This window comes from Alligator sinensis, unplaced genomic scaffold (assembly GCF_000455745.1).
Source record: "Alligator sinensis unplaced genomic scaffold, ASM45574v1 scaffold1086_3, whole genome shotgun sequence".
Classification (NCBI taxonomy): Eukaryota; Metazoa; Chordata; order Crocodylia; family Alligatoridae; genus Alligator; species Alligator sinensis.
The window spans coordinates 2,037,905-2,052,442 of record NW_005841975.1 but is presented as its reverse complement, the minus strand read 5'-3'; the positions used below and the strand labels follow the sequence as shown (position 1 = coordinate 2,052,442).

General features: G+C 47.0%; 1 protein-coding gene across 3 annotated transcripts in view; it reads left to right on the top strand.

The window, feature by feature from the left end:
* Window positions 1–14,538, top strand: part of EPHB1 (EPH receptor B1) — a 365,941-nt gene that overhangs the window by 6,189 nt on the left and 345,214 nt on the right. For 2 of the 3 annotated variants that reach the window (XM_006021003.1, XM_006020996.1), the window contains exon 1: window positions 10,512–10,655. The exons of the other annotated variant lie outside the window; for it this stretch is intronic. The gene's annotated coding sequence lies outside the window, so the exon portion shown is untranslated. Of the gene's footprint in view, window positions 1–10,511; window positions 10,656–14,538 lie in introns of those variants that run through there. 3 annotated transcript variants of the gene reach the window in all.

Genomic DNA, 14,538 nt, shown 5'->3' with positions numbered 1-14,538 from the left:
CGCCGGCGCAAACGCCGGCGCGCTCTTACAGAGCGCGCCTGTTTGCGCGCACTGTTCGCGCGCGCTGCCCGCGCGCGGCTCGGGAGCGCGGCTCCCTGCCGGGCGAGCTAAGGCGTCGCCGAAGGGCTTCCCCTCCGGATCCGCCTCAGCTGTGCTGCTGAGTTTCATTTCATTACATTTTGAAGCACTGTTCCATTTTATTTTGTTGAAACTGTTTCACTGTTTCAACGCATTTCGATGTTTCACCCATAGGCTATAGTGGGGAATCATAAAAATGCCTGGAACTTTGTCATTTCTTGCCTGATTCAGATGCAAATTGCAGGGATGGTAGCCCCTTCTGAGGACATGAAGCCTGCCATGTTTCAAGGAGATAGGTGCAGAAGTTTCTGGGAAACTGTACCTCAAACTGTTCAAAGCAAAAGTCCTGACACTTGCTGGCAGCGGCAGCCCCTTTTCATCCCGGCAACCACAAGTCCTGACACTTGCTGGCAGCGGCAGCCTCTTCTCATCCGGCACACAGACCTGGGGGCCCGCACCCCCCAGGAGGGCTACAGAGTTGTGCCAGAGTCCTCCTGGGGGTGCAGGCCCCGGATCTGTGTGCTGGATGAGAGGAGGCTACTGCTGCTACCTAGGACCGACGCTGGGTGCAGGCTGCACCCAGTGCCCGGGAAGATTGATGCTGCTGCTGGTTCCAGGCGGCAGCAGCAGCCTGCTCTCATCTGGTGCACAGATCCAGGGGCTCGCACCCCCAGGAGGAGTCTGGCACAGCCCCGCAGCCCTCCAGGGGGTGCGGACCCCTGGATCTATGTGCCAGATGACAGGAAGCTGCCTCTGCCACCTGGGACTAGCAGCAGCATCAATCTCCCCTGCTCCAGGGTCCCTTCCAACCCTCATTTTCTATGATTCTATTTTCTGTGTTCCCCTTTTCATGAGAATGAGCCTCTCTGTAAAAAAACCCCAAAACTTAACTAATACATGACTCCTCTTCGTGAGAGAAACACCATTGCTAATAATTACTGTCAAGTCTGGTGCCCTCCAGCTAGTAGTGAAAGAAGCTTAACTGCTAGCGTAGACATAGTGGGACTAACATATTCTCAATGCCCTTACAGAAATCATGCAGGGAGAGGTGTTATGGTATCTGACAGAGATGAGACTTCACGTCCTGCTCTAGATTTGTTGACCCAGCTGTAAATGGGTACCTGGTCATTTAGATTGGGGAGTCAAAGATGGGTGAATATGATGCTGGCCATATTGCTCCCTTGTGTGCTGTTAGTTATAGAAAAATGTGTGCCTTAGCCCCATTAGTCTCAATGGGTTGTTAGGCTTGGGTAGTCCCTTAACTTGACTACAGAAACAACGTGCTGAAAGAAGGCTTAGCCCAAGCACTCTGAGCTAAGAACTGTCATTTTCTATGTGTCTGCACCATATCTGGCCTGGTCGAGGCCTCCAGATATTACAGAAATGTACTTGTGATATAATATTAACCATAATTATTTGCATTAGAGGTTAGATCATTTTCCATATCACTCAAGGGATGACAGATGGGAATGAACCACAATGGATCAATTCAGCATCCATCCTCCTTTATTACTGCATTAAACCATCACAGATTTACTGCTTTCAAAGTCAGAAAGGACCATGACAATAGTCTGGTTTCTCCTTCCATCTCATGTGGGCGAAAATGTTCCACCCAGTGACTCGGATCAACATGATGTGGTGAAACTGGGTTTATAGTGCTTCAGTCACATGAACTCTAGGGGTGTGTGAAATTTCGCTGGCTGTTTCATTTTGACATTGTTTCGATGTGTTTTGAGCTTGAAACAGTGAAATCAAAACAAAACAAACAGCTTCGAATCAGCCTTGAGATGAAACGAGGGCAGTCAAAATGTTTCGAAAGTTTTGAAGCATTTCAAGTTTTGAAGCTGAAGCTGGGCTTGCCTGCAGGGAAACAGAAAGTAAGCAGAGGGAGAGGGAAGGAGGGGAAAGGACACAGTGAGGGTGCACCGTAACACACATGCTGGAGAAGAAACTCCTGTAGGAGAGGAAAGAAAGGCTCTGTCACAGTTTGGCTGCCTGAGATGCTGCTGGTGCTACTGTGCTGCTGGTGCTACTGTTCTGCTGCTCACTACATTATTACTTTACCTATTGTCATTTAAAGTGGTGGACTGGGCTGAGGCTGTAGGAGAGGAGGAAGCCTCATTGGGACACACTACCGTGTCATGTAGAGGCTCCAGTGCCAGTGAAAGCGTGCCTTAACCCACACACAGTGTCACCCATGTCACAAGTTTTTCTTGTCAGCAGCTTGAGGTGCAGTTTCCCAGAAACCCCTACACCTATCTTCTTCATGCCTTCAGAAGGGGCTATCATCCCTGCTGATTCCATCCAAATCTGCCAAAAAATGACAAAGTTATAGGCAGTTTTGTGCTTCCCAATTATAGCCTATGTATGAAACGTCGAAACAGTATCGAAACAGCGAAACAGTTTTGACAAAACGAAATGGAACAGTGCTTTTGAAAATAAATGAAACTCGAAACAAAACACTGTCCTGTCGAAATGGTGAAACAGAAATCGAAACAAAACAGTGCTGTTTTGCACAGCCCTAATGAACTCTTCATATGCTGCCCGTGCCTTCTGTTGAAAGGGCTGGACTGCAGCTCTGGCTACACAAACAATGCCAACATGGCAGCTGAATTGACTGGTACTAGGAGAATGCCATGTTATCTATATATACTTGGGTATTAAGATAACATGACTTCTTTAGTTGGAATGGATACAAGCTCTTCTTTCCTTAGTTCAGTGACTAGTTATTGTGAGTACTGAGGGATCACACAATGAGGCTCCATGCTCTGTGTAGGTCAGACTGGATGACCACTGGTCCCTTCTTAACCTAAAATCCACGAATCCATTCAACTCTCATGCAATAATATATCGCGACAGGAATGTGCAATGCCATTTGTTAAGTATTGCTCCGGTCTGTGCCTGTTGTGTTTGTGTGTGCATTTGGAAGTGAGGCTTTATTGTTTTAGAGTATACTGAAATATGCAGGACAGATCTTGCTGTCCTTGTGCAGGCCAAACTCCCATTGTTCTGCCTTTGTAAAGCCTGTGGATTGGGCCCAGTGTTTGTGCGCAGATGCTGACAGGGTATGTTATGTGTAAGTGTGTAGGAGACATGCTTTTGCCCTTGAATGCAACCATCCATGTAATTATCCCATGAGCAATAGGAAGGGGAAAAAATCATATTATTCTTATGATAGCATGCATGGGACCATTGATAAAGGTGATCATTGGAAATTAATTGCAATGTAGTAGGAAAGACAGGAACTTTCCTTTGATTTGAAAGAAGGAATTGTTTCAAAATTGGCAAGTGGTAGTTACCTTTCCTGTTCACTAATGGGCAACCTACATAGAAGAATCTCTGAAAGGATCACTAAGTAGTAGGGCTGTGCGAAATTTCACTGGTTGTTTCGATTCGACACTGTTTCGACTAATTTCAAGCTCGAAACACTGAGATCGAACTGAAATGCAGGGCTTCGAAACAGCCTTGAAACAAAACGAGGCTAGTCGAAATGTTTAGAAAGTTTCAAAACATTTTGAGTTTTGAAGCCACCAGCAAGAGATGGGAGAATCAGGGCTGCTGTCCCAGCACCAGCTGGGAGTGCAGCCCTGGCTCTCCCCATCCTCCCACTGCCGGAAGCCGGTAACAGAGCAGGGGACGGGAACTGAGCCTGGGCTCTGTTCCCCACACCAGATCTGACATGGGGGGTAGAGAGTCAGCCCAGATGGGTTCACTCCCCCCCGCGCTGTGATTGGGTGTGGGGTGGAGAGTCAGCCCAGATGGGCTCGCTCCCCCCCCCCCCCCACCGCGAACGGGCCGCCGCGGAGCGCCCCCCCCCCCCCCCCCCCCACTGCGATCAGGTGTGGGGCAGAGAGTCAGTCCAACTGGGCTTGCTTCCCACCCCGCGCTGCAATCCGGTGTGGGGCAGAGAGTCAGCCCAGCTGGGGTCACTCTCCACCCCGCCATGCTGTGATCGGGTGCGGGGTGGAGAGTCAGCCCAACTTGGCTCGCTCCCTGCCCTGCACTGCGATCAGGAGGCCAGCTGGGCTGCCTCCCTGCCCCCGCACCCGATCACAGTGCAGGGGGTGGAGTGAGCTCAATTGGGCTGACTCTCTGCCTTGCACCTGATTGCAGTGTGGAGGGGATGAGTGAGCCCAGCTGGGCTGACTCTCTGTCCCGCACCTGATCGCAGCGCAGGGGTGGGAGTGAGCCCAGTTGGGCTGACTCTCCACTCCCCACCAGCCAATCTAGCAGCGGAGATGGGGAGTCAACTCAGCTAGGCTGACTCCCCACCCCCTGTGCGGTCTAGCACTGAGGGTGGGAATTCAGCCTAGCTGGGCTGACTTCCCACCCCCAGCGAAACATCGAAACAGCATCAAAACAGCCTTTCAGTTTTGACAGAACGAAATGGAACAGCTGTTTCGAATCAAAATGAAATTTGAAACGGAACGCTGTTCCTTCGAACCAGCGAAACTGAAGGTGAAGTGGAACGGTGCCGTTTCGCACAGCCCTACTAAGTAGGAAGCAGATGGATCTCTGCATATGCTGCACAGTAGACTCCCTTCCCTACTTTCTTCTTTGGATTTGCATCTTAAGAACTTATCTCTCTTTTGAAAGGACTCTTCTCAAACTAGAGGCAAAACACGACTGAACCAAACTGAATGGCTCATGTGATAAGCAAACTTCTTGTTTGATTTTTTTTTTCCCAGGCTTCCAAAGATAAATTGCATTTTGCTCCTAGATAATGAAATTTCCTTGGAGGAAAACATATTTTGCTGTGGCCTCTGCACTGAGAACATGAGAAAAGGTTTTATTTTAAATCTTCATTGATAGTGTTCCTCTGTCTATCTCTTACTTTCCTCATTTTGGATACTCTGACTTCACAGAGCCAACAGAGTCCCTGCAACTGAATGTGCCTGTCACTTGTTATTTCTAGCCCTGCCATAAAATTTAATCTTAAGATTTTTTTTTTCTTTATGCTAAGGAAATGAAAGTTGAAGCCCGATTAGAAAAAAGCCATCTGTCTTCAAACAAAGTGATTTTTTTTACACCTGCCTTTGTTAATCCTTTATCTTCAAAGGGAACAAAGAGATCTTTTTACCTTAAGGGAGAAAGAAAGGCAGAGCGTGCAGTGAATGACACACCTGCACAATGCTGGGATTGTCATGTGACCAACATCCATTTGGAGCTTTTAATCATTCTTAAAAAAGTGAACAAAAATAAAACAAACCAAAACAAAAAAACCCCTCAGACACTAATAACCAGTTAAAGGGGAAAACTACCAAACTGAACTGGTTGCAGGTTCTGAAATTATTCTGAATGTCTTTCCCTTTAACTGCAGGACTGCTTGGTTCTTATCTTTTTTCTGAGCAGATAGGTCTGTCTACACTCTATTGGTAGAGCAACAGACAGGCATTTCAAAGAATAGTATATGGGTAGGTATATGAAGTATGAAAAACTTTAGGTCCATTACATAAATACTGTGGTGATTGGTGTTGAATAAGAGTACATCTTAATACTACACTCATCTTTTGTGCGATTACGTATAGTAATGGGTATGTTCTCAAGCACTGAAAGAAGCTCAAGGCTCTTGGCACTGGACTCTTTTCTATTTCTGTACTTAATAAATAGAATATTACACAGAAGGATCTGCCATTTATCTTCTTTTAATATGAAAGGAGTTAAATTCCTGAGTCCTTGTTCTAAATGAGTTTCCGTCTTCCCAGGGAATTAAAAGACTCTTCCACATTTTAGTTCCCTCTCCTCCCAGCCTAGTTACCAAATTAGCCATCATCTTGCCTGGTTTTCCTTCACATCTTGTTGTAATTTAGTCTTCACATCTTTCACATGACAAAGGAATCATCTTCTCTACAGTTGCTGTGAAAAAATACCTGCATTCTCTCAAAACCACTCAGGAAGAAAGTAATACATATATATTTAGCTCTAACCTGTTATTCTGAGTTCATAAGTCACTTTGAGGTTTTCTCTCAGGATTGTTGTGAGCCATTCAGACAGCAGCTTGTAAAATGTCAGAGCTATGTCAGAACTGTATTGAATTCTACACTAGTCCGAATTAATAGTATTACATTATCCTGGTTCAGCTTTTATATTGTCTTGCAGGAAGTTATTGTGTACTCAGCATGAGAGCTCAGAGCACATGGCATGAAGAGGGAAACGTAGATAGGGGGTTGTTAGTAAGGTGCTGGGTTAGCTCAGAATCTTAATGCAGTCCTCTGGGATGAACCTAGTTTACCCAGTATCTGCTCTGCAGCACAGTGGGGAATTTTACAGTTCTGGGTGTTTGTAGAAGGCTTTCTTCACTGTTTGGGGGAAGGATTCCCACCCTTCCCCTCCCTCTGGGTCCAAATGTCACCCTGGATTATATAAATGCACACTTTTGCTTCGTAACTGAATGGCATGCGAGCAAGCTCTTGGGAACAGCACACCTTGCCCTAGCAATGCTGCTGACGCAAGTCTGATGCTGTGGATGGCTGTTGTGACCCAAGCTGTTCTGCTCTGTGCAGAAATCTTACTGCTTTCTCCTAGGCCTAGCCCCAGCTTAGAAAACCAACCAAAAATATCATTGTTGCTTTATATTGCGTGCTTATTACAACTAGGTGAAACTGCATTGCTGTCTGCTACTCCTAGGACAATTGAGGGTGGATATAGTGAAAGACTCTATTGATCTTTCATGTCTGCTCTGAATTGCTCTTATGTCACTGAGCAAAAGCAGACTGGCCATATACCCTAATGGAACCTCTGTTCCACTCCCTGAACTATATTTGGCAAACCTACCTTAGGTAGAGATGTCTCTTGCTAGTCCTCAATACATTATACCTCCAACATCCCTCTGAATTATGGCAGTTCTATTCTTTACATTTTACAGATGGGGAACTGAGGCCTTGTGAAGGGCTTAATTATTTCCCCAGAATTGCCCAGAAAGTCTGCAGTAGAGCAGATAATTCAACTTGAGGTCCACGTTAGAGTTGGCCACACCAATTTTTTTTTAACAATCAGCAAAGATACCATAATTGAAAATGAACAGGTACAGGACGGTGATCTAGGTGACAGCTACTGTGGAATTTCTACTGACCCTCTGGTCAAATCTCTTATAAGCACCATTCAGATTAACTCTGAGGAAAAAAAAATGCTAGTAAGAGGAGTTAGTACAGTTAGTACTAGTTAGTACAGCCTAGTCTTAACTTGTGGTCAGATTGCAAGGCTGCCTTGTTTCTATCTGTTCTCACTGGGCCAGTTCAGTGGTTTTGTCCTGTTTATACTATCATAAGCTACTTGCCACTGAGCAGAGGTCATGTACTTGACTTGAGAGTCCTACCATGCCCCCCAAAATGACATGGACGGGCTCAGCAGCCTCGGGGTATGGAGTCATCACGAGGTGAGGATCACTATCAGGAGGTGGCATTAGGCTGAGGAAAAGGGAAGCCCTTGGTCTGTTTTTGTGTGGCCTGCCTAGTCACTGGGACCAGGTTTGCCCCCTCATGGACTATAGTTATGTCCAGTTCAGGGTCTTAGAGGTCCTAGGAGAGAACCCTGAATAGAGGGGGCCCATGTACTCCCCATGACAGTAAGGGATGTCCAGATCGTAGGCCTCCTGGACTCTGGCTCAGGCCAGACATTTGTGCACAGGTGGCTCGTGGACCCTGCCCAGCTCACAACTGCAGAGTGCATATCTGTAATCTGTATACTTGAGGATACTCACCGCTATCCCATTACAAAGGTGTGACTCTTGATTGGGGCCAGGTCACGAAGCTAATTGTGGCAGTGACCAGCCACCTTTCCCACCCCATAGTGGTATGTCGGGATAGTGGCCCATTGACTGATATGCTACCCTTGGCTGTGTGACAGAAGGGAAATAGTGAGTCACTGGAGCAGCATAGGGAACAACTATGGAAGAAGTTCCCTTTTGTCCCTGAGGTCTTTGGACCCCAAGCTATGCCATGCCAGGAGCAATAATGGATTAGAAAGGCAGTGCTAGTGGCAGAGAACAGATTGGGTAAGAGGCAAAAGAAAGGTGTTGGAGTCCAGCATAAGCTGGATGGACACAGGGAGGATTCACCAGAACCAAGGTCCATGGGCAGTTCTCTTGTTGAAGTGGAGCCCCCCAGCAGAAGGGCCTGATTTCATACAACAGCAAAGAGAAGACCTAGCAAACTCTGTGGCCATTTGGCACAGGTGAACAACAAGACAATAGATCCCTCCTGAGTTCCCAGGATCCCCACTTTGAATTACAAGGTGGGTGTCCTGATGTGGCTCGCATGGGACTGAATGACCAGAACCTGGAGAATTCAGCTGATGGTGCCAAGATTGCATCATAACCAGGTCTCACAACTGGCACACGACATCCTATGGGCAGGCCATCTGGAAGTTGAGAAAACCCAAGAAAGAGTCCTCGCCAGATTCTTCTGTCTTGGGGCTTACCAGGATATTAAAGACATTTGTGCAAAGGTTTCATGCCCGGAGTGCCAGCTGGTCACCCCATGCCCACAGCATTGGGTGCCATTGGTTCCATTGCTGTTGATGGGTACCCCATTTGAGCTGGTTGGGATAGGTATTGTCAGGCCAGTGGCCAGTAGAACCCAGTGCCAGTGGATTACGCTTCTTAGTACCCAGCAGTGGTAATGACTCATATGCCTTGGCCCAAACAGTAGCCATGGGACTATTAAAGATTTTCTCAAAGGTGGGGCTCCTAAAGACATATGAACTGATCAAGGCACTGTGATCATGTTCCAGCTCCTGCAACATGTGTGGGTGCTTCTGCAATTTCATGTGGTTAGACTCTTTGATGGATGGTTCGGTGGAGAGATTGTGTTAGACTTTGAGAGGGATCTAAGGAAATTTGTGACTAGGGAGCCCCAGAAGTGGGAAATGCCCCTGCCCTATTTGCTTTTCTCAATCTGGGAGGATCCCCAATCATCTATGGGGTTACTTCCCTTTGAACTTCTCTATGGGAGGCAGCCTCAAGGGATGTTAGATTTATTGAACAAGACCAGACCTGGAAAGTGCAGAGGCCTACTGAAGAGTTTCTGGACATGTTTACAACCAGCCCAGGGAGCCACCTTAATTAATGCTCAATTATCTTTACACCCGGTTGTCTGGTTCTCCCAGATACTAGAGTGACTGGGAAACAGTAAAAGAGAAGTTCAAAATAGGCTAGTTATGGGTGTGATTGAAAAATCATCAAGTGAATGATGCAACCTGATTGTGTTACTGCCTAAACCGGTCAAAATGGTCTGGTTTTGAACTGACATCTGCAAACTAACTGTTGTATATAAAATGTAATGCATATCTGATGCCTTGGGTTGATGAACTGATACAACAACCGGGAAGGCCAAGTACATATCCACACTCCATCTGATGAAGGGGTATTAGTGAACGCTGCTTACTCCAGAATTTTGCAAGCTAACCGCATTTACAGCACAGTGGAGGCCCTATCAATTTAAGACCCAACCTTTCATTCTCCACAGTGCCCTGGCCACCTTCCAGTGCCTGATGGATAGGATTCTGTGGCCCCATCGTGAGTATGCAACAGCCTACCTTGATGACATGGTGATGTTCACCAGCACTTGGAAGAAACATCTGTACTGGGTTAGGATCATACTGCTGGCCCTCCAGGCTGCAGGTTTGATGGCAAATCCAGCAAAGTGCCAGTTCAGAGGTCAGGAAACTAAGTATTTGGGGTATGCCCTTAGGAAGGAGGGAATTAGACCCCTCATTGATAAGATAAAAGCATTGGTGGAGTCTCCCATGCTGAAAACCAAGAAGGCAGCTAAAGTTTTTTCTGGGGTTAGGCAGCTATTAGTGTCTCTTTATCCCACAATTTTCTGTGCTTACTGCTTCACTGACAGACAAGCTTTTACAGCACCCAAAACAGTGCTGTGGTCACTAGTATGCACTTCAGCCTTAGGCGAATCAAAGCAGCTTCTGTGTATCATCCCAGTATTATACATTCCAAACTTTAGCCGGAGGTTCATCCTACAAATGGATGCCTTAGTGAGGCCTAGGAGCTGTGCTTTGGCAGAACTTTAAAGATGGAGAACACCAGATCTTGTATCTAAGATAGAAACTTTCCTAAAGAACAAATATGTTTGGTGATTGAAAAGAAGCATCTGGTGATTAAAATGGCTAGTCAAGCGCCTACGCTACTACTTTCTAAGGGTCCCCTTTACTTTAGTCACAGACCAATCCTCCTGATATAGCTACACGAGATGAAGGAAGTCAATCCCCAGCAAACATATCAGTATCTGGTGTTGCTGCTCTATTCATTTAACATTCACCATTAACCCAGAGCAGCTCACACTAATGCAGGTTTCTTCTTGGTGGGGGGGTAATGAATGTGGAAGAGTGAGTCTCCGTGAGAGGAGAGATATGTAGCAAAGCAGTCTGTCCCATAAATGAGGCAGTCAGCCCCAGGGTAGAAGCTCAGCTGTGACTGATTAGCTGGCAGTTTAAAGCCCAAGCAGGGAGCTTGAGCTGGGGGAAGAAGCAGACTGTGGGCAGGTAGCAGACTGAAGCTCACAGGATTTCACCTCTAGGAAGGGCCACAGCTAAAGGGCCCTCTCGTACTACCCGGAGAACAGGTGAGGGTTTGCTTTACTCATTTGTTTGGATCAAGGATTTTTGTTTTTTGTGTTATGCGGACTGGATGAGGGTCTCCCAAGGGAGCAAAGCCAGAGAACAAGGCTGCAGGCACCCAAGCCTTCTTGTGTACTGTTGTTTAGACTGCCTGAAGGACTCCTAAGGGGGTGGTAAAGCCCACCGGCATGTTAACAACATCAACCCACTTACACATATGAGCCCTGGGAAAAGCTCAGAACAGACCTGTTCATTTGTAATGGTGGGAACTACACAGTACCAGTAGATTAGTGCCCTGGTTTCTGAGAGGCACTGTATCTGAAGGACACTTGGGTGAGAACTGTGTTTAGGAAGTTGAGGGTTACTTTAGGCTTACTTAAAATGTTGTCACAGTACATGGCAGCAGAATTCGAATGATTTGGCATCGCACGTGAATGTGAGCACAAGACCTCTTCCCCTGCATGAGGCAACAGGGAAGCAGAGTTGCCAGTGAAGACAGTCAGGAGATGGATGGCAAAGCAGAGAGGAGGGAATCTACCTGGACAGGCTATACCATGTCATTATAACCTCCCAGGTATGAGGCATAAACCCAGTCAAGGGACTGATGGGCCACAAAACACAGACCCTACTTTCTATGAGGTGCATTCTGTCACAGCCCAGTAGAGGAAAAACACATATCAAATCACAAATATAAAACTGGTGACACCTGACTGGATGGCAGCTCTGTGGACAAGGACTTGGGAGTCTTGGAAGAACAACCACAGACTCAGTATGAGTTGCAGCTGCACAAAACGGGAATGTGGTTTTGGGAAGCATCAATACAAGAAGCATTAGGTGCCAGACATGGGAAGTGAGAGTGTCTTTCTACTCGGCACTGGTTAGATTTCATCTGGATACTGTGTGCAGTTCTGGGCTCCACATTTTTGAAACGATGTGGAGAAGTTAGAGAGGTCCAGAGCTGGGCAACAAAGATGATCAAGGGCTTGGAAGGCAAAACATCTTAGGAAAGGCTGAAGGAGCTGGGCATGTTCAGCTTATAGAAAAGGTGCTTAAGAGGGCACATGATGGCAGTCTTCAAATACCTGAAGGGCTGCCATAAAGAAGAGAGGAAGCACCTTTTCTCTCTTGCTGCAGAGTGAAGGACACAGACCAATGGCTTGAAGTTGCATCAAAGTAGGTTTAGATTGGATATCCAGAAAAAAAAAACTTCACTGTTAGAGCAGTGAGGCAGTGGAATTAGGTGCCCGGGGAAGTTGTGGACTGGTGGTGTTCAGGAAGAGGTTGGACAGCCACTGGTTGGGGATGATCCAGGTGTAGCAATGCCTATGTTCTACTATGGGGATTTCCCATGCTTCTGGGCTTTGCTGGTTGTCTTCACCCCTTTTCTGTTACATGTGTCAGGGTGAGACCAAAGCTGCAGGTTCGTAGCTAGAGGTTCCTCTGCTCAGGGTCAGACCGATCGCTATATTTGGGATCAGGAAGGAACTGTACCCTATGGTTGGATTGGTACGGACTGTGGGGGAGGGGTTTACCTTCCTCTGTAGTGGGGCTCATGGTCTTTTACCCAGGATCTCTTGAGCATATATTTGCAACATTTCATAGAAGCAGGATGTTGGCTACTGTGGTTCCCTAGCTTTACCTGTGGCAGGTTAAGGTATTAGGTCTGTGTTGCATCAGGGTTGACAATAGTCTCATGGAGAGTTTAGATTATGGCTTGTATGGATTGGTTTGGGTAGGGCTGATTCTGCCTCAGGCAAGGATTGGACTACATGACTCTGGAGGTCTCTTCCAACCCCACTTCTCTGTGACTTCCAAAGGAAGTGGTGCTGGCTCCTACCTTGGGGGTCTTTAAGAGAAGGCTTGATAATTACCTAGCTGGGGTCATATGAACCCAGTATTCTCTCCTGCCCAGGGCAGGAGATCAGACTTGATGATCTACTTAGGACCCTTCCGACCCTACATCTATGAATCTATGAATATGTGAATAATGGACTAGAGAAAGAAGCGGGTAAGAAGACACAGAGCTCAGTCAACCCTAGGGCTATGATTTAGAGTAAGCTTTCAGGCAACTTGCACCTTGAAGGCCACCATTAAGGCAACTTAATGGTGGCCTTACTAGGAGTAAGCTTTCATATAGATCCCTGTGTGCATAGCCTCAGCAAATGGCTGCTCAGACATGACACTTTGTACCAGGGAAGGTGCAAAAACCCATATGAAGTGTAGAGATACAAGCCCAGTTTGCTGGAAGGATAAGTTTGGAGGAGGCTCTAGGGAGATGGCCTATTTGCACTGGACTTGAATGCTAGAGGCAGGTACAGCATCTCTGCAAATACTTCACTTGATAAAGGGCTAATTAACTTTTGGAAGCATGGAGATCAGCCTCGGTGACATGGAGGATGACACTGAGCATTGTTGCAAGTGAACTGTTTTTCATCAAGATTGAATAACTTGAGAATAGGTCACTCTCCCTCCATTGTTTAAATACAAGTGAGGACACAAACTCGAGCAGTGGTCCTTGGCCTTTTCCACACTGTGACTCCATGTTGCAGCAGATAAAAAGTTTCAAGACATAAGCCCAATCTAGCCACAAAGAAAGAGAAGATGACCCCAACTTTTTGGACCTATTTGTTGACTCCTCAGGATGGGAATTTATTAGGGCTGTGTGGAACGGCACTGTTCCGTTTCGACTTAGTGTTGACATTTTGATGGAACGGTGCTTTGTTTTGAATTTCATTTTGATTCAGAACTGCTGTTCCATTTTGTTTCGTCGAAGCAGTTTGACTGTTTCAACGTTTCACCCATCGGCTATAATGGGAAAGCTCAAAACAGCATATATCTTTGTCATTTCTAGCCTGATTTGGATGACCCTTGCAGGAATGGTATGCCCTTCTGAGGGCACGAAGCCTGCCAAGTTTCAAGGAGATAAGTGTCAGGGTTTCAGGGAAACTGCACCTCAAAGTCTTGAAAGCAAAAAACTCATGTCACGTGTATGTGTTAAGCCACAGCGGGGTCAAAACTACAGGGATGGTAGCCCCTGCTGTGGCCACAAATCCTGCCAGGTTTCAAGGAGATCGGTGCAGGGGGAGTCTGGGTTCTGGGGCCCTGACCTCTAGCTGCTGACAGGCAACACTCGTGACATGGGTGGGTGACACTGTTGTTGCCCAAACGGCTAGTTTTGTGCCCCCAGAGGCTTTTCCGATTGACCTCAAGGAGAGAGTCACACACTCAGGCTGGGTCCATTTCAAGTTTATTGTTTGCGCAAACAAGATCGACTAGGGGGCTAGTAGCCCAAAGCAGAGTCGACCCCCGGTCTTTGTCCGAGGGTCTTTTTATAGCTTATCTAAACAAAGAACCGTAACGTGTTATGCAGTTATTGGCTATCCTATAGTGTCTAAGGGAAGGGTGACAGTCACTGGCCAGCTACACAGTCAATAACGAGAGCAATCCTTTCCCCCCCACCCCTCCCACCTTCCCCCCCTCACTCCTTACTTTAGTTTCTGTTTCCCTCCAGGCAAGCCCAGCTTGAGCTTCGAAACTCAAAATGTTTAGAAAATTTAGAAATGCTTCAACTTGCCTCATTTCATTACAAGGCTGTTTTGAAGTTCTCTGTTTCATTTCAATTTTGCTGTTTCAATCTCTAAACCAGGGGTAGGCAACGCTTTTTGGCCGGAGCGTCAAAAAACACCGCAATGCCTACCTCGGAAGGTGCCGGAGTGCCAGCATGGCAGAAGAACAAAATGAGGGCAAGGGGTACATGGCAGGATGCCCTGCTTGTGCCCCTTGCCCCCCACCCAAAGCCCCTGTCCCCCAGCCCTACTGCCCCTTGCCCCGCAGCCAAAGCCCCTGCCCCACAGCCTGGGCTCTGTGGCTGGGGCGACAACACCCGCA